Below are 27,798 nucleotides of genomic sequence, written 5' to 3'. Positions count from 1 at the left end.
TGAAAGACAATGAAGTATGATGAAAATAGCAGCACCTAGGAGAGAATTTCATGATTAGGAAATGTATCTGCAAAATGAAATCTAAAGTGGTTTCAGCTGAGTCTATTTATTACTCCACTCAAAAGAGTGTTTTTTAATGCTTATGGAATATAATTTTTGCTCAGCTTTAGTTGTAGCTTTGCTCAGCTATGTAAGACATTTAAGCAATTAGAACTAAGTATTATATTAAATTTGCTTCCCTTTCCTGGAAATATTCTGCCATTGATATTTGCAAAAGCCTCTATGCACTATTATCGTGTATATCCCAGCAGGTACATATCTGCCTATTCTGGTACTTTAATAATGACTCTGTGAACCTGTATAATAAGTGAATAAGCAGAAGGATTTGGACAGACTATAAGTCTCAAGTGTTTAGCTTGAATCAGTAATTATTTTTATTAGTTGACTAGATGTGATTTTCTTATTCTTTTCTGTCTTTTACCCCAAGAGTTAAAAATTCCTAAGTGACTATTGTTGCTTTAAAAGAAATCAGACTAGTATGTTACTCATGATTCTTAAGCAGATTTCATTGCTAATTAGCAGGAGAGCTTTGATGTTTTGTGTATATGTTTATGCAAATAACAGTTATACAGAAGTAACTTGTAAGTCCCTACAATAGTTTTCCATGTCTTTGCAAGTTCTACTAGTTGTAAATACTGATTCAGTAGCTTAATAAATGCCTTGTATTTAATGAATTAAGCTAGGCTTATTTGGGTCTACCATCTAAGAGGTGTTTCTGCAAAAACTTTTCCAATGTTTAGGAGTAACAATAAGAGTAACTGCGAGGACACTGAGTAACGAGCCATTAGCAATCTTGGTTCACCAGTTATAGCATAACCCATGTTGTATTTAAAGAGCATCTTCAATGTGTTTATAGTTAATCGACCTGCTGAGATCTTTGGAGCATTCCAGATGATAAACACTGTATGAATTAGTTTTAATTGACATATTCTTTTACTAAAACATATTCAGAAATGACCATGGCATAATTTCTAAGATATATTATTTAACTGGGTCACTATTTTCCATGTTACTAAAAATGTGATGTGATATGATCAAATTTGCCTCAACTTTGGCTAAGAAATTGTAGCTTTAGCCTTAAATATTTTGGTAATATATGAAGACAAACTGGGCAGTCCTGTTTTTATTTATTTATTTATTTTGTGGCTCATGAATATCTTTTGTTACAGTTTACTGTTAAATTCTGCATATGTTTGGTTAAATACTTGGCTCTATGTCTGTTTTGATTTTATTTCCCTCATAAAATCTGATGTCTTCTTTTTATATAATTTCCACTCATTTCTGTGACTAAAAATTTTAAGTTATGTTATCATTTTCATGATTCTGGTAGCGTTACCCTCCCTTCTTGCAAGAATTAGTCTTAGAAAGCAACTTGATATTTTTATTGGTTTTGTGCATTTGTTTAGCTCTTCCTTCCCCCCTCCCCTCTATCTCCCATGGAAAGGAATGACTTCTTAACAATGAGCTTTTCCAAATTATATAATAAACTTATTATAAGAATTTATTGTGAGTCACATGAGAAAAGAAAAAAAAAAAACAAACAATAGTTCTTAATTTTCAGGAATAACAACCTGAAATTCTGAAGACTTTCCCAAAGATTTGGAAGAAAAACAATGCCGTGACAAAACGTAGACAGTGTACATAGAAATGATCTTAGTGATAGTTCAGTCAGTCTGGTTTTATTCCCAAGAAAAACAACTGAATGTTTCAAGCTGGATTCTGTTAATCAAAAATAAAGGTCAGCAGTGTAACCAATAGGGTTCATCAAAAATAAATAAATAAATAAAGGAAAAATACAAGTTTTTATTATACCAGTAGATGGCAACGTAATATATTTCAGCTTTTAGGAGACATTTTATTCAAGTAAATTAGACTACAAAATAAACACTGAAAACGTTTAATTCATTAATATTGATGGACTGACTTTTATTTTGAGGTATGTCAATAGATTATCATCTTTAGAAAGTTGGGGATAGAACTTGGTCTTGATGAAATTAAGACTTACCTGTGAACTGGTAGAAAATACATATACTACTAATAAACTTCACAAGTGAAATCAATGGTGTAGTGAATCACCAACTAAGAGTGAGCTACAATGCCTGGGAAAGCTGCAAGCCAGCTAAAAATATGCATTTAATGTAGCCAAATGAGAATTCATTGGAGAATAAAGCAACTAATCCATACTTGCAGACATGGCAGTTCTAAGAAATTATTTGGGGTTTATGGAGGATAATCAAATAAAGATGAACTTTCATAACAGCACTGTCACCAACAGGGCTAACATGCTGTGTTAGAGTAATTGGGAACTATGAGTTTATGCTGACTGTGAGCACAGCTGTGAGAAACGCATGAAAGCTCAGCTGTTATTAGCATAAATAATGAGAAAAGGAGTACAGAAAGAAGATGGTTAGATTGGACTCATCCTGGGAAATAAATAATAAAACATTCAGTCAAGTGATATGTTAAAGTAATACTGGAGAAAACACATAAAAATAAATAAATAAATAAATAAATAAATAGATAAATATGTGTGTCGTTCTCTCCCTTCTTATATGTAACCTCCTTAACCTCCTTGGTCCCACTGGATAGGATGGGCTCCCTAAAGAGTAAAGATCAGACCAGATGTCTGTCTGGTTTCTGGCATTGCATTGACAAAAGATGCATTGTCCTTGATAAACTTTCTCCTCCATCGGTGGATTTTCTTATTTTAAAGAAAAGTCAATCGCATTTTCTGAAGTTATACTTTTAAGATTTTTTTTTTCTGAAACTATTTCAATTGTATTCTCCATACATAAGTCTCTTAGTATTTTAAAGTTATTTTTGGGTGAATTTTGAAGAAAAAGAGATACGGCTATTAAGGTTATTCTATTTCTGTATTTGAAAGTGATGTGACTACAATACAGATTCTGTACTCACTTTCTGGCAGGGACAGGGCAAGGAAGAAATGTTGCTATATTGGTGAAGAATGATAGAAGATCTATAAGGAAAATTAAAAGACCAGAAAATAAACAGTTCCATCAGGCCTTAGGAAGAGATGCAATTAGGGCATCTAATATTATCAGAGAGTAAAAATACCTATAAGCAGTTGATAATAATGGTTTATAAATACTTCTGGCAATGAACATGTGCAACAGCAGAACAAGGTATAATAAAGCCTGGTGATGGGGTGAAGGAGAACCTAGAGAAATTCAGAAATGTGAAGGGGAGAAGAAAAAAAATGAATCAAAAAAAGTCTCAATAGCTGTAGTCTTTTTGTTGTTGTTGTTGTTATTGAAAATGTTGAAATCAAGATAATTTCTCCATAAAAGATATTTTTTCTCATTAAAACTGTATTAATTATGGGATATGTATTGAGTTTTATCTTATGCAATGAAACACTATACCATGGCTTCCTCAACTAAGTATATATTAAATTCTAAACAGGATTTTCACGGTGTCTAAACTAGTATTGGTTAGGGTCTATAACCCTAGAAAGTACACTGTGCTACAGAAGAATGGAACCAAAGACAAGAACAACAACAACAACAACAAAATCTTTTGATTTATATCCCTCAAATAAACTAGTAGTATAAATTCAGTCTTCATATGTAGAGTCAAAGAATCATAAGATTGGAAAAGACTTTCAAGATCTTCAATTCCAACCATCAGCCTGACCTACTGAGTTCCATCACTAAACCTTGTGGTTGCACAATACTTCACAGTGAAAACACTAATGTCTGCCCCATTTAGACCTACTAAGTACAGTAGATGAGTCTTCAATCTAATCTGTTGAATTACTCATTTGGTAACATTAATTGACATAAACTGCTTTGATAAACCATTCACTTGCACAATAGTCATCATTATTCTGAAGTTATACAGGACAATTCACTAACTTACACGTATACTTTTATTTTAAATATATTCAGAAATTGTTCTTATCATTATAGGTCACACCAATTTAGAGGGCTAAATCTTATTTTCACAGGTTCTTTACAATCTAAACCTCAAAGGAATAAGTCTCTAACTTGGATGTAATGAGGTAATTATGACTAGTTCATAAATGAATTACCATACCTCACTGTTGAAAATATGACTTAGCTATCCTAATCCACCAAGTATATGCAAATCACGATCTTATATTCTGTTTCTCAGCACTGTGAATGCAATGAACTGCATGAGGTGCAAAACTGGATATGTGAGTATGAGTAAGTTGAAGGTTCTTCATTTAATCACCAGCACACCATCACCCACTTCTTTCTACTCTCCATTAGGAGAATGCCAGCCCTCTCAAACTGAGTTCATCTTCACATTCTTGTCCATGCATGGCAGTACAGACTCAAGAATATTTGAGCAAAGGCCAGACTCTGAAGTACTTATTCATTAGATTTCCAGTATACTTGACAGCATTGCAGAAAAAATAGTGCCAGAAGACCAAGACAGAGACCTTGTCATTGATGCCTTCATTAGATCCAGCATTTAAAGACATACTATTCGGTGTATAGAAAAATAAAGAAAATGAATAAACAGAAGAGTGCTGTCACTGTGGATTGGAATCCTAGAGTTACTAGAAACACTTTTCCAAGAGAGAATAGCATTTCTGAAAGAGAAACAGTTTCATTGGTAATTGGCAATAGTCTCATGGTTTAAAGCTGTTACACTATGAATCCATTTCATTCATAGACATTCATTCATTCACCAGAGGACTGTCTAATAAAGTAATTGTCTAGAGAAGAGAAAAAGTAAAAACTCACCATGCCCAGGTAACAGGTTTTAGGAGTCAGAATGTATAGGAAAGCCATTCAGTCCAGTTAAACTGTTTAGATACAATATGATGAATGGTGGCCTGAGACTGACAGATCCTTTAATTACAACATTTTTGAGGGAACTGGCAGAGGAGCTGGCCAAGCCACTATCCATCATTTATCAACAGTCCTGGCTATCAGGGGAGGTCCCAATCGACTGGTGGCTAACAAACGTGACGCCCATCTACAAGAAGGGCCGGAGGGCAGACCCGGGAAACTACAGGCCTGTCAGTTTGACCTCAGTGCCAGGAAAGCTCATGGAGCAGATCCTCCTGAGAGTCATCATACAGCACTTGCAGGGGAAGCAGGCGATCAGGCCCAGTCAGCATGGCTTTATGAAAGGCAGGTCATGCCTGACGAACCTGATCTCCTTCTATGACAGAGTGACGCGCTGGGTGGATGAGGGAAAGGCTGTGGATGTGGTCTACCTTGACTTCAGCAAGGCTTTTGACACCGTCTCCCACAGCATTCTCCTCAAGAAACTGGCTGCTCTTGGCTTGGACTGGCGCACGCTTCGTTGGGTTAGAAACTGGCTGGATAGCCGGGCCCAAAGAGTCGTGGTGAATGGAGCCAAGTCCAGTTGGAGGCCAGTCACTAGTGGCGTCCCCCAGGGCTCGGTGCTGGGGCCGGTCCTCTTTAATATCTTCATCGATGATCTGGACGAGGGCATCGAGTGCACCCTCAGTAAGTTCGCAGATGACACCAACTTAAGTGCGTGTGTCGATCTGCTTGAGGGTAGGAAAGCTCTGCAGGAGGATCTGGATAGGCTGCACCGATGGGCTGAGGTCAACTGCATGAAGTTTAACAAGGCCAAGTGCCGGGTCCTGCACCTGGGGCGCAATAACCCCAAGCAGAGCTACAGGCTGGGAGAGGAATGGTTGGAAAGCTGCCAGGCAGAGAAGGACCTGGGAGTGATGGTGGATAGTCGGCTGAATATGAGGCAGCAGTGTGCTCAGGTGGCCAATAAGGCCAACGGCGTCCTGGCTTGTATCAGGAACAGCGTGACCAGCAGGGCTAGGGAGGTGATCGTCCCCCTGTACTCAGCTCTGGTGAGGCCGCACCTCGAGTACTGTGTTCAGTTTTGGGCCCCTCGCTACAAGAAGGACATCGAGGTGCTTGAGCGGGTGCAGAGAAGGGCGACGAAGCTGGTGAGGGGCCTGGAGAACAAGTCCTACGAGGAGCGGCTGAGGGAGCTGGGCTTGTTCAGCCTGGAGAAGAGGAGGCTCAGGGGTGACCTTATCGCTCTTTTTAGGTACCTCAAGGGAGGCTGTAGCGAGGTGGGGGTTGGCCTGTTCTCCCACGTGCCTGGTGACAGGACGAGGGGGAATGGGCTTAAGTTGAGCCAGGGGAGTTTTAGGTTAGATGTTAGGAAGAACTTCTTCACTGAAAGGGTTGTGAGGCACTGGAACAGGCTGCCCAGGGAAGTGGTGGAGTCACCATCCCTGGAAGTCTTCAAAAGACGTTTAAATGTAGAGCTTAGGGATATGGTTTAGTGGGGACTGTTAGCGTTAGGTTGGAGGTTGGACTCGATGACCTTGAGGTCTCTTCCAACCTAGAAAATTCTGTGATTCTGTGATTCTGTGATTTTTGAGGCTTAAGAAGTTCTGCATATTGTGCATCAGCATGCAAGTAAATCCTTCAGAAGATTATAGAAAGGGAATCTCAGTGATAATTCCATTTATGATCAGAATGCTCCCTTTTTTCTTGCAACTTTTCTCCTTTCCCCTTACAAAAGAATAGAGACTATATGGTGAATTGCAAAGAACTATTCCCTCAAAAATGTTGTCAAAACCAATATCATTAAGGATATATCATTTTCAGTGGATAAATATTTTATATATATTTATTTTAATTATTATTTTTTAACTGAAAAAAAATAATGATCTTTGCCTGATCATTTAATGAATTAGACAACAATCCCAGATGCTTTGACATCACAGAGCCGTGACTGTAATTAGCAAAAACAACAAGTTTTTGAAAATTTGCTCTGAGATTACTATGTTTGTAATGATTTCCTAGGTAAAATGTAAAAGTACCAAAGTACCAAATACATCCCCTTGTTGGACTACAGTTGGTATTGCAGCCAAACTGCAATGTGTAGTTCATTTTCAAAATGCCCAGAGATTACAACCTCAAATGGGAAGCCTCAAGCTCTCAGTTTGGAGATAATCTTAATCATCTGAAGAGACTTCATTACAGCCAATAGATTCATCATTTGTCTCTTCTTCCTCATTTCCTTTCTCATTTCAAATCACGCACTGTGGTCAGAAGTGGCTGACAAATATGTAAGAATTGCATTTGTGGTGTGGAGAGTTAGGCCATTCTCCCATGGCGTCTAGGAGACACCTGTGAATGATGCAGCCTTTGCAAGTACTATATATTTAATGGTTCAGAGAATACTGTTTTAATTTATGCTGCAAATTGCATTGCTGTGAAGATAAAAGCTAGTGTAGACTTAAGCAGGCCAGTTTGCAACACTATGCAATTTATAAACTAAAAAAACTAAAGCATTTTATAAATGCTTTAATCTTTGCTTCAAGGTCTTTATTCTTTTTTTTTTTTTTTTTTTTTGTATTGATATTTTGTGCATGTATTAATTAACTAAAGTCAACATTTACTTATGAGCTGTTTCTTTTTGGTACTTGTTTACCTTTAATACTGCTGCAACTGAGATCAGAAAAGACACCTGCTTTTTTCAGTTTAGAAAGGGCTGCTGGTAGTTGATCTGTGACAGGATCCTACTTCTGAAAGCTGCTTTCCACTTAGGTGCCTAAAGCACTGGGTGAGTACATTGTTTCAATGCATGCTGCTGGGTCTACCTTTTCCCCCTGTTCAAAGGACACTCTAGTATGAAAGGCTAAAGTTAGTAATATGGATGAGGTTTACTGTAACTTTTTTGTTGTACTTGTTTTATTGCTTGTGTATTGACCTCAGCAAGTCATCTTGCTGAATTTATGATGTGAAAGCTATGTTCAGCGATACACAAACTGTCACACAACATTATTCATTTATTTATTTAGTAGCACACAATAAATAAGTTTTAAAAATGTATTGTATAAATTCAATTTTTTTTTTTTTTTTTTTGGGGGGGGGGATTTTTTGGTCTTAAGACAGTGGATGTTCATTGAGTTCAGTGGAAATATACAGGAGTAGAACAAGACTGTCACCAGAATAGAGGATTTAGGATTTGGTCTTTTGTTGCACCATAGTACAAAAATCATTAAAAAAAAAAAAAAAAAAAATTCACTTTAAAATGAAATTGCAAACCAGGAATCTAAATTAATAAAATCTTGAATTTTAATACCCAATATGAAATCTGACTCTATGATGAAGCAGAAAAAGCTATCAGTGCAGAAGATTTATGTACAGCATTCAGTCTTCTCAGTGTTAAAATAACAGGAAATCCAGATAATCTGCACCACTTTTTTTTTTTTTTTTTTAAACAAGTAGGAGTGGATAATCAATCAGAGCATACACACATTCAAATTAAACATATATTCTTAGATAAATATATCTGGTGATATATATTAATTTGCAATAATAACTTGGTAAACTGGTAACGTTCAATTTAAAGGGAAAAAATTTGCAAGTATATTTAGATCGCTTGTGCCAGAATGAGTCAACCTGCAGAAAAATTTAATCCTTCAGGAAGTAAAAAGTAAATTTATTCTGAAACTTATGCTTTCACAGGATCAGTGTTAATGTTTGCTAACTAAAAATTCCTGTTGCAGACTAAAAAAATATTTCTTTATCTTAAGTAATGCCATTGCCACTTTTTTTTTCTACTGCATTTATAAATTCTTAACAGTAAATTGGTATTTTTCCATGCTATTCTGAATAGCTACAAAAGAAAGTGTGATCAACCTTTGCACTGAACCGATCAGAAATTCATATTATAAAAAATTAGATTTTAATTAGTTCTTTCAATAGTTTATTTCTGAAATTTGTTACAGATAATCAGTTGCTATACTAATGTATCCCAGGAATAATTAACATTCAGCTTTCTGGCGCTAATCACCGGAACCATGGCTCGCTTCCTAGCATTTAGGGCAGCCCTTGGAAATAATGTGATAAAGCACTCAAAAGCATTCAACCAATTAGAGTGCTTGGATGAGTGAGCTTTCCAAACCATCTGATTTTAAAAGCAAGTGCCTCATGCTGGGGAATATTTTCTGTGCAAAATTTCCTAAAAGACTGTTCCATTAAATGATGGGGATGGAGAAGAAAACTGTAATCACAATGTATTAACCTGAAAGGAGGATCCATTGGTCAAAGAAAACCTGTATAATAAATATAACAAATAATAAATAGTAGAAATGTCTTGAAGAAAGTGTCTAGTTCTAGCTGTAAAATTTTCTATCCATTCTAAATGATTGTTACCATTAAGATGGTAACATATATAATGTATAGATACTATCAATAGACTGCAAGCAGTATTAATCTTTCAGAATGTTTTGGTTTTTTTCAAGGCACTTCTTAAATTTTAATTTATAAAATTACTCAGCATTTCCTTTGTCCACATTCTCCATCTTGTTTTGTTTCCATTTAAAGAGGTTCTGATTTTTTTTTTTTTTTTTGAAATTTCATTCTCTTCAGAAAAATTGCTATTAAAGAGTCATATTTTGTGAAAAAATATCCCATAAGATTTAGGAACATTTTTCAACATGTTCACAAGATATAAAAATGACAGGAAAAAAATCCTGTTTATTAATACACTTCATTAAATAAATAAATGAATAAATACTATTTTTTCAGTGTCAGTTAAATTTGCTCATGGTATTTTCCCATAAAAATCTATTTTATCAAGGTTTTTCAGAACCTACAAATGATGACTTGTTTATTCAAAGGCAGCTTTTACCTAATGTGACTATGTAAGTGTCTCTACTGGTATATACATTTACTAATTTTAAACACCAACCTTGTTGACATAAAGCTGAGACCATAAGATATTTCACTATTCAATTTACAATCTAAGCAGTGTGTAGTTGTCTCTAGAAAGTCTAGAATAAAATGTTATTTTTCATATTTTTCTAACATACTAATCATTTCTAATCTACACTCACATAGAGGAAAATTAGTTCAATAGTATGTTATTACAAGCAACTGAATGGTTTTAATCTAGATGACAAAACACTCTTTTTTTTCTTCTTAAAAATATTGTGTATACATATGTAAACAGCTTGGTTTTGTTTCTTCATTAAATAAAAAAAGGGTTTGCAAAATGTTTTGTGCAATTAAATATTTTATGCATGCAAAAAATGTTGACTTTGTAACACGTTCTAATATTTGTTATTTTTTCCAGTTAATTTATAGGATCTGTGAGACTTTTTCATAGTTACTTTCAGACTTTGAAGATCTTAGGTTCAAAGGGGATAGAAATGTGCAAAAGATCAAAGCATATCAGTAGGTATAACTTTGCCTTTCATTTGCATGTCTTTGGGATCCTAAGCTACAACCTACGTATCTGTCATGAATTTCTAGATCTGTAAGACCCCATTCATCTTTCTGTATCCAGAACTGCCTCCCACATCCCAGATCCAAATTTCTTGGTTTCACCAAGAAATTGGTTTCACCAAGAAATTGGAGCAAGATCTGGATTTCATCAAGTCTCACCCATACTCACACACCTTTGTTTTCATGTGAAGAAAATGTGAGTACACAGTAGGGACAGGAGCTACTACAGAACATCTTGAAAATTACACATAACACAGCCTATGTGCTCATCCATGGTGAGGTCCTTTTTTCTCTATGTTGGGAAGAAAAGTAAATCAGAGGAAAAGGTGGGGAAGACCTGAATTTTCTCAGTACATGCCAAATTAAATGTGTGGCTAAAAAGACCCAATATGCTCCATTTTTAATCAATCAGTGTAATTAGTGTTACCTGCTCTGAGTAATAGTGTTTCTTTCACTCTTTCTGCCCCTGATACGATAGCTGATTTTCAGAGACAATCCATAAGTTACACTAGCTTCTGTCAGGCTCCACATATTTGGGGAATCACACATTAGGAAAACCCAGAATATCTCTTTTGCACTCCCCAACCATAGACAGCAATCTGGGTAGTAGTGGTTTTCACTGGGATCCTTGTGCCTGTAACTGAAGTGAATTAACTTCAAATTCTTCTTTAGAGAAAAGGGTAAAATAGGTCTAAAATAAATGCTTCTAAGGATCTAGGATGTGAGATACCAATGTACAGTTCTTTCAATAGATCTTGCAAGTTTAATGACAGGAAGATGGGGATTTTTCAGCTCCTGAAAAATAGAAGAAATTCCTGAAAAACAGTAGAAATTAATGTTGTCAAGGGGTTCCCCAACACGTGGGAATTTGCAGAACATTTATTCTGTCTTGATACTGAATCTCTAAAGAAGCAGTCATATAACAAAGCCAGACAACCATCTGAAGATTTAAAAAAAAAAAAATACAACTCCCAAGAATTACAGAAGAAATGCATTAGGATATTCATAAAGCTAAAGTTTTCTTTTGTCTCAAATTCTAGCTTCCTGAAAGATAGTGTGAATGATTAAAAGCATCGCAGGGATTCACAATAAGATTCCTACCTGGAACTACCAGCAACGTCTTTTTGCATTTGTCATGATCAACGCGGTGAGTCTTTTTCTGCACCTGATGAGTATTGAATGGCCTAAAGCGTATTCTTATTCCTGAACCTTTTCTCAGTCAGTCCTGTTTACTAAAAGAAATACGCAGTACAAGGCTTCCTCAGCTCCTAACATTGTTTTGATTGATTTCTGTCCCTTGTGTGCACTTGTGTAAAAGAGAAACACATGGGTCTGCTTTCCTACTTTAAGCATCCCAGTCAAGGCATCTCTTTGATCAACAACACAAATCACAGTACATTTCATATTCTACAACAACAAAACACAAACAAACAAACAAAAAAAAAGTGCAGGGTGTGCTGTAGATCGATATCCAAATGGCACATAAAAGATCTAGAATATAGGTCAAAGCAGAGAATGTTACTTTTTGGCTGGTCAGTAGTCTTGTGTTGTAGTGTATTATTCCTTTACGTCTTTGGCTGACAAGGCTTCTGGAAACAGACTGACTCAACAAGCTCCTGTGGGAAAACTTACTTTTTTTTTCCTTGTCAATTTAATCTGCTGGCTATTTAGAAAGATGTCATGAAATACTTTTATTTTCTGTATTTTATAAATCAATCATAAAATAGATGAAGAGGCATTAAAATATGAACCCACATAAGGAGTACCTGAAGCTGTCACTGTGCTTTGGGTCACTTTCCAGTCCGTTAGGTTGCTTCATTGCTGTGGTGCTTAAGACCATCACAACCTAGCACCAACCCCTTTGGTGAGGCAGGGAAGTTCTGCTGTTCCCTACACAGATGGGAAACTTAAGGATATGAAGCTTAAAATCAGCACTAATTTTCTTTTTCTCTTTTCCTCTCTGCAAGGTATACTGTGCTATGCAAGGATGCCACATTAGATCCCATTTGGCAGTATGTATCAGCAACTCTGTTCCTACCACACAGTGGTCAATTAACAATTAGGGGCTCTTTTGTGGCTCTTATGAAAATTAAAGATATGGACCTATTAAAGACATGAACCAGTGTACTTCAGTACCTTCCAAATCATTTGAAGTTTCCTTTTATGCTGGCGAGTATTTCATGTTTTGTTTTGGTTTTGTTTAATTATTATTATTCTGTTAGTGTTGTATTTTCTTGTTTTGTTTTGTTTTGTTTTGTTTGTGTGTGGGTTTTTTTGTGTGTGTGTGCTTGTGTGGTTTTGTTTGTTTGTTTGTTTGCTTGCTTGTTTTAGTAGTATTTTTGGCATTAGCTTTTGAATTGTTTTGGTTTTACTTAATAATCTTGTATTTTCTTTCTCTCTTGCATGCTTTAAACTTTACAGACACAGATGGTCCACTCATCTGTAAAGTCAGACACATGAATCAGCCTACTTGAATAATATAAAGCACATGCATAGCTGTTTGCAGAATCAGGGCTTCAGTGCACACATCATAAATCCAGAGGGGGCTTGCCCATAAATCTTCATGGGCAGCCATTCAAACTGGCACCTAAGGAGAAATCAGACATTCTCTTCTTGTTTTTCAGGAACAGTCCACATCCCAAGGCACATTCCTGTTTGGTAAAGGAGGAAAGCAGGTATTTCTTCCTCTTTGTGTTTCTCAGATAGAGACTGGAGAACGCATATAGAGACACAATGACATGCCAGGCTTACAGCAATTATTTTCACTGTGGTCATCAGGGTGCAAGGCTGGTGACTCTCAGAATTAAATACTCTCCTTTTCCTGGGGTATTCAGCAGAGAATGAATAGTCAAGTAGTAACTTACCTTGGTGTTGTACAGTTATTGTGACTATTCTTGGATTTTAGATGAGATAAAACAAAGTACAGAAAGGCCTGATGCTTTTTTTTTTTTTTTTTTTTTTTTTTTTCCCTAATCTGTTTCTAACCCTTGAGCTCTTACATGGGGCCTGCTGGCACATCTGAATGCCATTGCCTGGTTATCTCTGTTTTCATGGGGGCACCCTTTTACTGAGGTTTGTAAAGACCTCACATACTGTCAGCAGGATGTGCCCTTATTGGTCTTTATATTTGCTGATGACTGAGGAGTGAAATGCCTGTGATGATGAAATACCAGCATGCTCACCTTTTACAGAGCACATTTCCGTGTTTCACCAAGCCTTCATAAGCACTTGGTACAGAAACAGCTCTGTTTATTGGAGGTGCTTGTTCCCCAAGCTCCTGGGACTGTGCCCAGTTGCAATCACAGCAGTGTTATTTCAGTTCCTTCCTGTCCCTTTGATGTAGCATTTGCTTTTTAAATTCCTGCTGCTTTCACTCATTTTTCTCAGTCTGCTTTTTGGCTGGATTTCTGAAGGTACTGGGGCTCTTTTAGGGACAAAGCTTTAATAGGGAGGATATATTTCTCCCACCTCACTTTTTCACTAATTCACAATGTTAAAGCCTGATAGATTTACTAACATCAACGACCCCTAGAAACATATCAAGGACTATATTAAATACGGTTTTACCTATATAATGCTTAAAGAAGTCAGCTTTAATAACCAAGACAGTGAACCACGTTTATTTCCCAGGTTCTCTCCTTACTCTCTCAAAATGCTGCAAGAGTTTAAGAAGTTCAGTGCCCTGGAGGAGGGATTTGGTGCCTTGCAGGAACAAGCTATTAAATGTCAAATATTTTGCAGTAAATACCCTAGAGACATAACTATCAGCAAAACTGAAGTAACTCTCATGAATTCAGTTTCATTGTCCAAGAAGAGCAAGATGCAAATGGCAAACCTGACATTAACACTGAACCTAAATGGTTGATTTAAAATATTTTTGAATTATATTACTCAAGACAATCTATGCTGCGCTTTGTTGTTTTTTTTTGTTTGTTTTTGTTTTTGTTAGTTTTTAATTTTTTATTGTAAACTTGGCAGAGGCCCTATAACTCTGCACAAAGCTATTAAGGGTTTTACCATGTTAAAGTGCAGTTGGCCTTTCTCTGTATAAGGAAGAAGGATGAGGCTGGAAAAACAATCTTAAATAAAAAGGCATTGAATCTACTATTTTTCTCCTACAGCTATTGTGGATAAAGTGTAGGAAAAGATGTATTGTAGGCATGACTGGAGGACTATAGTTTGCCTTACATAGTACTTTTAAACCATCTCTTTTTTTTTTTCTTTTTGTTTTTCATAAATACAACATATAAGAAATCAGGATTTCAAAATCAAAGTGAAATTTACTGAAATTTAGTAGTGAGGTTTAAGTAAAACTGTAAATGTGGTTTAATGGAAGGAGTGTACCTCTTGATCTTCATTTTAGGAGTGTTATCTCTGCATTTTTGGGTAAGTCTCTTACCTTTAATGTTTATAAAACAAAAACAGCACTACATAACATCATATGAAGAATTAAGGTCACAATTCTACTCCAATCAGATCTATTTGGAGGAAGATCAAAGTTCATTTCAGGACATGTTGGATGAATTTTGCCCTCACTTACACCCTATGGACTTCTGTGGGAGTAAGAGGGTGGCAGAAGTAGTAGAATTACTCTGTTGTCTTTTCCTATTCATTCTGTGCCAATCATCACAACATCAGAACACTTTCCAAGTTAAGATTTAAACAAAGAAGAGTAATGTCTGTCATGCGAAGTTTCCTCTGTTCCTCTCCTACAAAGAAATGTTATGTCAGTGTTGTGTGGGAGGGATATTGTGATATTCACATAAATAGAAAAGGTAAATGCATATTTAAAAATAAAAATAAATAAAAAATAAAAGAAGAAGAAGCAGACATGCTTATTTACTGCCTGTTGTGAAAGAAAAGGTTGAATAAATGAGCTTTATAATTGAGCTGGAAAGGCTTCTAGTTTGTTGACATACTGTTCTTTGAGACAGATTTTCAAACCCCAGACCCAATTTTTATTCACTGTAAACATTCAGGAATGAACACTGGGATCTAAATGAGGCAAGGAAAACAACGTGGGATTGTCAGTGAAAAGTATCATTATTATAGACCAAAGAGAAAAATTGAATGTGAAGGACTTCTTTGAATAATTTGAATTATTTACTAGAATTTAGAGTGATATTATTCTTTCATAATGGACAAACAATAATCATATATGGGATGGGGAAACACTGAATTATCGGTTCATTTTTGAGACCATGAACAACAAATACAGATACAAATTCCAGCAGTTGTTGTAGCTATCCATCCCAATTTTTATACTTACACATCCTCAGGACCAAATCTGCTGATGTACATGATGACAGGTGTCCTGATTTCAATGTCCTTGGGAGAGGAGGGAAACAACTTCATAATGTTCAAGAAAATGTATTTTTTTTTAAATATTGTTAAGAAAATGTTCACCTTGATAAAGTTTAAGTCCATTTATATATTTTCCTCTGATATTTTTCTTTCTCATCAGTAAAATTATCTCACTCTTGCAATTGCATCTATTGTATCTTGATCATGTCATTATTGTCTTAAACCTCATTTCCAATTCTGATACAATAGCTCTCTATAGCAAAGATGAGGGCAGCCTGTATGGGTAAGGAAAAAAAGACTGACTTAATAGTGAAATTACTATTTCACTTTTCATACAAACTTTATAAAGAAATCACATACAGTAACAGATGATTCACTCTTCTGATATTACCTTACATTTGGACTTACCTTTCACTAACAACAAATTGATAGATGGGCCAGGGCTGAAGAGCTTCGGTGATTAAAAACTTCCCTGCCATTTTCTGTATGGACAAGCAGAGTGTCTGGTGCTGCAGAGACTTATAAATGCTATTCTAGCTGCCAGCGTTACTAGAAATGTTAGACACATTTTGTCGTACTGAGTTCCAAAATAGCATGTGGCCTAATAGCCTATAAAATATGCTGTTGAAGAAGACAGTCAATGACAATGTCAAGCTTGGTCATAGCTTAGGAGATGGGGCTTGTCAAAAAGCAGAAGAGGTCAGGAATGCAGCTCGACTTCTAACATGAGCAGAACTCATCGTTCTCTGAGGAGCACCAAATGCATTTTGTAACTCTGCACACATGCATTTGTAGTATTTTCTCCTACATCCAGTGGATATATATGCCTGTTAGAAGCTGATTTGTGTGTAACATTGTGACAAACAAAACAGAAATTTTTTAAGATACACAGATGACATGATTTTTGCTGAGATAGTGTTAGTTTTCTTCATAGAGGCTCATATGAAGCTGTGTTTTGTATTTTTGATTAAAATAATGGTGATAACATGCTGACATTTTAGTTATTGCAGAGCGGTGTTCACACAGAGCCAAGGACTCTTCTGCTCCCCACACTGCCCTGCCAGTGAGGAGGCTGGGGGTGCACTAGGAGCTGGAAGAGGATGCAGGCAGTAGAACTGACACAGAAAAACCAGATGGATATTCTATACCATATGGCATCATGCTCAGCAGTAAAAGCTGGGGTCAGGAAGGATGGGGACATTCAGAGTGATGGTGTTTGTCTTCCCAAGTAACTGTTACGTGTGATGATCCCTGCTTTCCTGGAAGTGGCTGAACACCTGCCTGCTGGTGGGAAGCAGAAAAAAGATTCTTTATTTTTCCTTGCTTGTGCATGCAGCTTTTGATTTATGTGTTAAATTTTTCTGTATCTCAACCGATGAGTTCTCACACCTTTACCTTTCCAATTCTCTCTCCATCCTACCTGGGGAGAACAAGCAAGCAGCTGTGTGGTACTGAGCTGCATGCAGAATTAAACCAAAGCAATGGGTAATCCTATTTTCTTCCTATTAGCATTATTATAAATCCAGGGAATAAAAAGAGAAGTCTTTATTTATTTATTTATTTGTCTATTTAAAGACGTGTACTCCAGAGGTCCCTTTCTCTCATGATGTCTTCTTCTACTAAGGGATTTGTATGTAAAAAGATATATTTTCAAATTTCTGCCTACAGGATGTAAAATTTCCTGTAAATCCTCTCCTGATCTAAATTGTAATAGTGTAACTGCTTAATCAATTATGTTAAGGTTGGTGTGAGTTTTTTGAATTTATAACTTTGCAGTTGAGATCTAACTGGGACCATGGTTTTTAAATAATCATGAGTTAGAGTGACCAACTTAAGATATTTCTAGAAGGCTGGCCTTTCCAGAACTCATGAGCTTCTTCCCTGCCTCTTCCCTAAGAATGTTTGGGCTTTGGGTGTCTGAGGTTGTTGAGCCAAAATAATAAGTAATTTCTGAAGCGTGATTTTTTTTTTTTTTTTAAGTTGGCAACCTTTTCTACCTGCCTCTGATGGCATACGGGTTATAAGTATTGCCTGAATCTTGTAAATAACAGTTGTTCAGCATAAAAGAGGCTCTATGGTTCAAGATGCTTTGAAGTTATTTCATTTTATGTGCTTTGATTTGATTCATAAAGAAATGCTTAGGAATTCTTTGTAGTGTTCCTTAGCATGGTGAAATTTCCAGATGCTTTACCTCCACTATAGCTCTGATTATATCTAGGAAACAGACTTTTTTCGTTAGAAGGTGACATTTTTAAACATTCTTTTTTTCAGGATAAGTTTGCTGTTCAAGTTCTGATCTGCTACCTTCTAGATTCTGACAGGCATTAAAATGCTCTTGAAAACAATGGTATCATTCTTCTCAAAAGACTTTGTTTCACTTTCTTTATTGTGTCTAAAGTACTTTACAGTGCAATATCAGCTTCATGCCATTTATTGAACTATTAGGCTTCAGACATTTAGATAACAAGCAAATAATCTTTTTATTTTTATTTTTATTTTTTTTTAATTTTACTTACGTGTTGTCTCCAGCTTGTTTACAGTGCTTTCTTTCTTAGTTTTGAGACAAACAAGGTTTGACCAGATGTTGTGCTTCATGGAGGGGAAAAAGAAGAAATTGGTTGGCTGATTATGACATCATACAGACACAGATTTCATAGTGATTATCAGTTATATTTTATTATATGAGATCTTCACACCACAATGACTATACTATCATTCTAGATTGTGTTGAGTTAAATAGAATTTCTCAGGATTTACAGTAATATGCCCTAGATTTGATTGTAGCAAGTTTCAAAAGGGACAGAGGGGCTTGGCTAATTTCATTTTAGATGTTCAGAGTGATTCCTGATTCCTCTACAGCAAAGAATGTGAAGTCACATTTCTCTGTACAATATTATTGTAGTCATGTTTATGGATTATATCCATCAGTGCAATATTAAACAGATGACACAATGGCAAGCTCTTTCCTTTTTTATAGTTCTGTAGACATATGTTGTGCTTTAGAAAATAAAGATGGAATCTTGCTTGAAAGAAATGACATGTTAATTTAAAACAAGAGCAACAGAAGAAGATAACAAATACAGGAAATTCTTCAAGGGAGAGAGACTAAAAAGGAAATAATGAGCTTAGGTGGCTGTCTGGGTATAATTTCAGAATTGCTTTATCATGTTTAAATAAATATAGACTAGTCTAAAAGTCTTTAAATAAATAAAGACTAATCCAGTAGTCTACTTAGGGAAGTGAGTTTTGACAGGTACATAATCACCATATATGAATAGTAACTACGCACAGACTCTTAGCTTCCAGTCATGTGCTCAGCCCATTAAATCATGGTGCCTAGCTGAGTGACAAACTCACAGGTCTTATAATTTGCATTGATGGCATACTCAAATGTAAATTTTTTCAGTTGTGCCGATAAGGCAGACATTTTCCTCTTTTCCCCTCTAAATAAACTATACATCTAGGACATGAAATTGCCGTAAAAATAAATAAATAAATAAATAAATGCTTGAATACAGCTGCTGTTACACCTCTGCTTCAGGATTTGGTTTCATTTAAAATGATACATAGCTGAAAAAAAGTACTACCACTTTCTCTTGTTAGTTACAGTGCAGTTTCCCTTCTTTCAAAAGGAGCAATAAAGTTAGAGGCCAGTAAGACAGTGAGAGGTAATAACAGAAACAAAAAGCTAAACAAGTCCAAATGGAGCTACAAAAAAAAAAAAAAAAAAAGACATTTTGCACAAACCAGTATATTTTTAAATCATTATTTTGAAAATCATCAGACCTACACCCATTGCCCTTTTTTTTCACCTGCTGCAAATCTCTCAAAGCCTCATTGATGTTTCTGGCCTGGGCTTGAAGTTGTGAGGCTGGGAAAGGGGAGTGTGGCATACATCACTTCTTCTCAGCCTGGGGTTACCTCACAGAATGGCTGTGGGGAGAAGGGAAACAGAACACATCCTACAAACACTAACACCTGCAACTGAGAAAATAAATGAAATTGGCGAAATGCAAGCCACACAAGAACGTTCAGAATTTATGCAAATTTTGAGCTGAGTGTAGCAGCACTGTACCGGTAGTCAATGAGGTGTTTTTTTAAAAAATGGATCAAGTTTTGGGTAGGAGAGGTTTAGTAGCACTGTCCCCTGATCAGATGCATGTGGTCAAGATGGTCCTGTGAAAAGGAAGCAGAAGTCACAGACATCCTCACCTCCCAGTGTTTGAATCAATCCAGTTTCATTTGGTTGTGCAGGAAAAAATCTGACAGGAAAACTCTTGATTTTTGTGAGAATGTTCCAGAACTCAGAAATTTGTCATCAAATTCCCATTTTTCTTCAGAAAACTTATATTGAAGCAAAACAGTAATTTTAGTGTTGCTTTGAAAAAAGTTTGCTTCATTTTGTTTTTCCTGGAAGTAATTCTTTATCAAAGCAAACAAGGACAAAAAATTTTTTCAGACTTTGTTGACAAGTACTTAAACACAGTAAATTATCTGAAAGTATTTGTAGATGAGACAAATACCAGATAAAGAATGAAGTTCACATTTCCATTTATTATTCATTGGAAAAAAAGTACAATAAAAGGACATGTTACAGAATATTTGAGGCATCATTCACAAGGACAATTTAGCCATTCTTTGACACTTCTGCTAGTGATTACTTACCTAAGTCACTCTGTTGCCTCTCTGTGACTGTATACAAGCTCTACTTCAGAAAGTTCCTGCTTATGCAAAAAGGTATAGCAAATACCGACCAGGGAATGGAGCTCTCTACATGCAAATACAAATACCGGTAGAAAGGTTAGGCATCCTCCCAACAGGAACGTGTTTCTGAATACCGAGTGATCGACCGTGTCGATTCATATCACCAAATTTTTCCCCACCTGAAGTGCTGTGAGTGGCACAGGTAGAGAGCACAGCGCTCTGGCACCGGAGAGGGAGTGCTCTGCTTCCATCTCTCGGTGAAGAGGAGGAAGAACAACCAGCTCAGATTATTATTATTTTTTCATCTGGATACTTCATTGATGCAAAAGCCAGATGAACAGATGCTTCAGAAGGGGAGGACAGCTGTGCTTTGACAGACTGAGAAGCATGGACAGAGACCCATTCACATAAGCTTTTCTCCCAGTATTTCCCACACACACACTGCTCTGGGACTCACCACAACTGCAGGAACCTGTTAAGTGTACAGCTTGTGGAGCCGATCCAAGAAAAGAAGGGAAAGGTGTCTAGTTTGTGGTGAGGAACCTATTCAAGCTGCTATCAGATGCTGACTTCTAGCCAAGGAAATCCGTATGACTTTGGGAGGATTTTTCAATACAGGCTGACAAAGAGGGAAACAAGGACACAGATGTGCCCTTGCCAGGGGATGTGGCATTGACTGCTGAACTCAACAAGGCTGGCAGCAGAAAAAAAGACCAAAGCTGAATCACCGCCTGGAGGTGCAGCCACAGGTGACAAACACAGGGCACTGCCTTGCTGTCTGGGACTCACACATGTGCCTGGGACTCTGGGAATATGCAAACCACTGATGCCAGCCTGTGGGTCATGCCAGCACCAGGCAGGAAAGTGGCCCATCAGATGTTCCAGATGGTGGGGGCTCTGGGCTGAGTTAATAAAATCCTGCCAAACGTGGTGGGGATGGAGGAGAGAGTCATGTATCCTCAATAGCACAGGAAGCTGCTCACCCTGATCCTTCAGCTGTTTCATAAAATCTCCGAGGCTACAAGCTGCAAAACCTGCCTCAAAGAGTGCTGAGGAAATGAGAGGTCTCAGCATCAGACCAGACCCTCACCTCACTGCCTTCTACATCACATAGACCTGACTTGGCAAACATATACATAATTAAGCCATGTGAATACCAAAAGCTACAAGTTAAGCAATTTTATAAGAAATATCATCACCTTCTATTTCCAGATATCCTTGTTATGATATTTCTTTGTTTATTTTCCTTGAAAAAAAAAAAAAAAGGTTCTCTGTCCTCTTAGAAACTCTGGCTGAACATTCATGTGTGTTTCTAATCCAAGTTTGGTTGCTTCTAACAACTCTGACAGAAGAATTATGTGTATTATAGAAAGAAATAGGTTAATTTAACTATTGGATGCAACATTAATTTCTTCACATTACACTGGCCACATTGCTTGCACTTATAATAGATACTAGCCAAACCCTTCCATGAAATAAAATATGCACTTTTATTCCAGCACTTCTACCTTGTCCTATATTTATGCACAAATCTCCACCTGAAATATTTGCCAATTTGAAGAGTTGGTCTTATATTCACCCATACTTTCTGGTTTCAAATGCTTGGAGGTTTAAGTCTTTTTTTTTTTTTTTTTTTTTTTTTAATTTCCACAGTGAAAACATATATAATCACTATTGTGTTATGAGGTGGAAGGGCTTCTTTACCAGTTGTTGTCTGCACTCTCACCTTTATCTTCATCTTAATTATGATCTCCATGGAAACATGAAATAAACTAAGTAAAAATAGAATATACAAAGCATAAATATTTGTGTTTAAAATTTACCTACAGTAAAGATTATATGATTATATATAAAATTATCAATCATGTAAAGCACAATAGAAAATACAAACTCCCATTAAAGAAAACAATGTATTATATGCTATACTTTTTTATCTTCTTAAATATGGAATTACCTTTACACTTAAAGTCCCATTTACTGAGAACAAATACATGTTCAGGACTTTCTTGACTCTTGACTCATTTTCAAACTTTGTTTGTTCTGCTTTTATTAAGACTAAACAAGGGCTTAGATAAATAGCATTATGATATGCCCTGTGGTGTTTAGGAGTAATCAAGGATGTCATCATTAGATAGAAATGCTAAAGAGTTTGTGGAAAAGCCAGCTAAGTAAAAATCTGTATTTTATGAGCTGCACCTTAACCTTGATCCTGACAAGTTTTTATTAATTTTTCAAAATTCATAACCCCAGGATTATCATTCACTAGAATGAATTCACATCCAAAATACTACATACTTCTTCCCACCCAAGTGTCATTTCTTAGGAGATAAAAGTGGCTTTTCTGACTACTAGTCTTTAAACATATATATATATATATATAAATTACTTACCATCTCCTGGTCCTTTCTGTTCACTTTCACTCAAAGAGCAGATGTGTTTCACTGCAGAGTGATCAGATCACTTAGTTACTGAAGTAAACTAGCTTATATAGCTTGTTGTAGAATTTACTTGTTGAAATGGTAAATGATAAAACCAACTTGTTGAAATGGTAAATGATAAAACCAACTTATTACTGAGCTAGCATCAAAGGGTTACCAGGATAGCTTAAGCCCACAGGAAGCTATCTCAAACACCAGAGCTGTAGTTCAGTCTGGTTTATTCAGTTTAGTGCCAGTGACATTTTTCTTCCCCTTTGAGTCAACAGACTTCAGGGTTTTGGTGCCTGTTGGCACATAATACCAGCCTTTGAAATACTGATTGCTCAGCCAAAGTTAACAGAAACAGCTGCAAAACAAGATGTCATTATCTCTGGGTCTTGCTCTGAGTGAGCTACAAGTGCACTGCCATCTGCAAAGAGCAGTTCTTTAATAAGGGGACCTCTAAAGCCTTTGTTTCTGCATATAAACAAGCCAAATTATCAATGTTGCTTGAGGGAAATCTGAAACTGGACTCTCAGGGACAGACTCTGAATTTGTTCAATCTATTGCCACTGCAGAATAAATCTTGGTAACTTTGAGATGCTGTAGCGTTACTCACCTTTTGCAAGCCATCTCTTCATCCAAACAGCCAAAAGGATCACTTCTTCAACTTATTTGTTTGTGCAAAAGAGGAGGAGTTGGGATTTGTTTGTTTGTTCTTTTTTTTTTTTTTTTTTTTTCCATATTTTTCTGCATAGCAGCATAGCAAGGTCTTTTTAATTCTCTGAACTCTAACAGTACCAAATAGCATTAGCTACTCTGATGGTTAATAACAGCCATGGCTGTCTCATAGGCATAGCTAAGATTCAAATCAGTATTTTGCATGAGGCAGACCTTAAACATATGGTCTCACCTCTGTAACTACAAAACATTTTTCTAACTCATTGCCTAGTTGATGGTACAAATGTAAGCACCTTTGAGCTGCTGCAATATGCTGCTTACAGAAAAAGGAAAAAAAAAAAAAAAGTATATCATTAGGGGCTCAGACATATTTAAAATAATTCATTTTGAATCACATCGAAGCAACACTGGAGAAATGAAAGAAAGTCATGACTTTTTGATCAATTTGAGGTTTTGACTATTGATTTGTTTTAATGATAGCCATTGATTCTTTTAATGTTGAAGAGGGGCAGAGACTACTATTTACGGAATGTAATCTTGATGAGTTTATGACCATGGGAAATTTTAAACATCTTGTATTGTACAGGTAAGATATGAAGTTGTCTGAAGTTAACTAGATTGTTAGTCAACTAACAATCATGGAGCCTTTATACTGGAAAATAAGGAACCTAACTTCATGTTCATTAAAGTAATAGGCATCTTGACATCAAAGATCAAAAGTTGGTGTATAATGATTTTATTATATTTATATGTAATCTTTATACCAGAAAGCCTTCTTGTGTACACAGTGTTCTAGCTTTTTTTAAAAAAAAAAATATTTTAAAATGCATTACTATGTCCTTTTCATTTTTCTCAAAAGTCAGTGACAATTCATTGGAAAAAATGATGACAACAGGTTTCAATTAAAAAATAACGAATGCATGGTAACAGGGAAATTGTTTGGGTTAAGAAATGCAAAGAAGCATGGAACAAGACACAGGAACTAGGGAGAGAAGATAGAAAGGCCTGGAAGAAAAAGTCATTGAACACAATTGCAGGGGTCTATAATAGGCAAAAGGATTAGTCAGTGGTCTGAACAGAGTGGCTGAACAGCTATTGAAAGTAAGTGTATTTATAAACAGGAGTTCAAAGAACAACAAGGAATGGCTTCAGTGCAGGAAGCTGCGGTAAATAGGAATGGCTGTGGGAAACATTAAGAAAGTCATAGAAATCTGAAATCTTTTATTCATTTAAATAAGCGAAGCATAGCATTTTCTAACATAAAATTCTAAAATTGTGATTTTTTTTTTTCTGGTATGTGGATATATATATATAGTATATTGATATACATATATGGACATTCTGGTGTATATACGTATATATACATATGTTGAACACCTGCATATACTTCCTATGTACTTACTAAATCTTTGGGAGAAGACTCTTGATTGATGGGTTTCATAGTCAGAACAAAACTGTTGTCAAAACTGTTGTCCTAATATTACGGAAGCTCTAAAGGCTTACTGTCTTCAGTATGAAATTAATAAGCTCCAGTGTATGACCTTTAAGTATATTCCTTTTAGGAATATTTCCTAAAAAGGGAGACTTTCCTGAACTGAGGCTTAGAATAGCATCAATGCTCTTTAAATTTAATTCTATACTAAATGTCAATATACCTAATGTATAGTAACATACTTTTTATTTTATTTTTTTAATCATCACTAAGCAAAACCTGTTAAGAGACTCAGAATAGAACAAATATGAAATTCTGAACATTCATTCTTCCTAGTTGTCCTTCATCACTCACTCTTAATCGTTCATCCTTCTGGAGAGCAATGTCTAATTACACTTTTTTTTTCTTTAAACTTTGCAGATATGCAAAGCTCGAAACACTGGTTTGGCAGAATATAAAACTGTCTTTCATTTTGGAGAATCCAAGGAGCAACCGGGCAGTGTTATGCTGTTGCTTGTTGTACCAGGACACAACCTGTCAAATGCCATCAGTACTGGAGCAGCAGACGTGATTCCTAGTGCTGGGAAGCACATTTCTTAGTGAGCCTTCTAATTGCTTTTCCTATTTACATCTCTGTGTATATGTGTTCTTGGTTTGGATGTTTTTGACAATGAAATACGCTCTTTTCTGAATTTCTCCCAAGCTCTGCCTTCTTGGAGGATCAGAAAATCTAATTTACACATTTGTTGTATTCTTGAAAGAAGGGATACCCTACTTCAATACAGGGTGTGGACTGTGTAAAGACAAGGCAGTTTTAACTTCTCTTTAACTGTCTGTGAACAGCGAAGATGAGCTTGAAGCATATTCAAAACTGTTAACGCTTCATAAGTATTTTTTTTCTTTTTCAAAACTCTGAGTACTATTTTGGAAGAAACAGAACGTGAGCTAAATTTCCATAAAGATTTCCAAATTGCCATCCACGTGGTTGTTTAACTTGGAGTTACACCTACATCTTTATTTATGCATGTAACTAAAAATTCTGAGGGCAAAACTCTATGTATAGGTAGCATTTTTATGAAGACACTTGGCATAGTTGGAGGGGAAAAAAAATAAAATAAAAAAAAATCGGGCTCTCAAGATCTTCTTCAAGTCCTAAACAGAAGCTTAAATATCAAACTAAAGGTCTCCTGTTCTTGCTTTATTATGTTTAAAATGGCTGAACAAATCAAGAGAAGGCTGTAGGAGAAGAAGGGGACAATTGCCAGGGAAAAGGTGACAATGTATGAGCACCTGTAAGCCACAGAAGAAATGACTGGAAAAATTTTGCCTGTGGAAAACTGAAAGGCTACTTTGGATGGAAACATGATATGAAGTTTCCATCATGGCCTTCACTTAGCCAATAACCTTTGGTATCAAGCAGAGTTATGTATTCCAGTTCTCAGATTTCTCTGCCATGAGGATCAGGATCAGAAGAAAATAGGAGTGACGGTTTGCTTCCCCTCTGGACTGCTTTCAAACCTTTTAATTTCAGCCCTACTAATACACACACAGATCTGGCTTCAGTTTTAGCACACTCTACTTTGAGATCTAGCTGAGATGCACAAGTGTCTAGATCGGTGTTGTGAAGAGAATCAGTATGGGTTGCTGGCGAGGCACAGTACCACCTTAATCCAGCCTTGTGCCTTTTTGTACCATCTTGCCAGATTGTTTTGACTGAGTGGTAAATGCAGCAATGTGTTCTCTCTTGAGATATTAACATTTCTGGATTCGTGGCATGATTTGACAGGATCCAGGTGCCAAATATGTATTTTTTCCAGTGCCGTTGCCTTCAGGCATATCAGGCTCCAGATTTTTAAGGTGCAGCAGGGAAGCTAAGTAACGTTCTCTGTCGAGACAAAATTTGGAAACCAGAGTTTGGGAAGCTGGGGAAAAAATGACTGGCAAGATCTGGCAGGATTCAGGATTCGAAGCCAGATTTTCAGAACATCCTGGTGTTGTTTCTTACGGTCACAACTGACAGTTCCACGCTGGTTCTTTATCCAGGCGTTGTTCTTCAGGTGCCTGACATCAAAAAGTTAATCAGGCTCTAAATCCCTGCACTGCTCTTGCCTGCACGAGCGGAAGGAAGAGTTGGATAGCGTTTTAAACACCTACTTCTCTTTTTTTTACAAACCAATATGGGGACAAGAAAAAAAAAACTAAGCCGCAGCCCAGCCACCCCTCGCCACCGCGGCTCCTGGCTGCCTGCCGCAGGGCACTCCCAGGCCACCGGCACGGCCACCGCAGGGCTGGGGGAAACCTGGGGGGGAAGGAGGGGGGCTCACCGCGGCCCCCGCCGCCCTCGCAGCCCCGGGGACCCCCACCCAGGAGCCCCGCGGAGGCGCGGCCGTGCCGGGGGTTGCACCGAGGGCATCCCCGCGAGCATCCCCCGAGCATCCCCGCAGCCGGCGGGCGGCGGGGCCGTGCCGAGCCGTGCCGTGCCGTGCCGTGCAGTGCAGAGCCGTGTCGAGCCGAGCCGTGCCGTGACTCACCCGCCGGGGCCAAGCGGGGAAACTCCCGCTTCGGTGGCAGAGCGCATGTGCCGAGGCTCCCAGCCTCCGCTCCTCGCACCCTCCCCTCGCTGCCTCCCTGCCTCCCGCCCTTCCTCCCTGCTCTGCCTCCTTCCCTCCTTCCCTCCCCGCCCGCCCGCCCGCCGCCGTCTCCTCTCCCTGCCGGCTGGGTGCTGAAGTTGGGCGGATGGCAGCAGCCCAGCTCCGCTAGGACGAGCCGCCGCAGCCCTTCCCGGGATCGCTCAGCGCCAACCGCACGCAGCCGGGCGGGGGTGGGTAAGGCGCTCCGCTGGGGTTTCAGCCTGAACCGTGCGGAACGGCAGCAAAATGTCTGCTTCGGACTGATGCGCGGGGTGGGAGGGTGGAGGGGGGGGAGAAAAAAAAAATGAAAAAAAAAAAAAATAAAGGGGAGG

This window comes from Netta rufina, assembly GCF_964035555.1.
Source record: "Netta rufina genome assembly, chromosome: 3".
NCBI classification, from domain to species: domain Eukaryota; kingdom Metazoa; phylum Chordata; class Aves; order Anseriformes; family Anatidae; genus Netta; species Netta rufina.
This window is presented reverse-complemented; position numbering follows the sequence as displayed.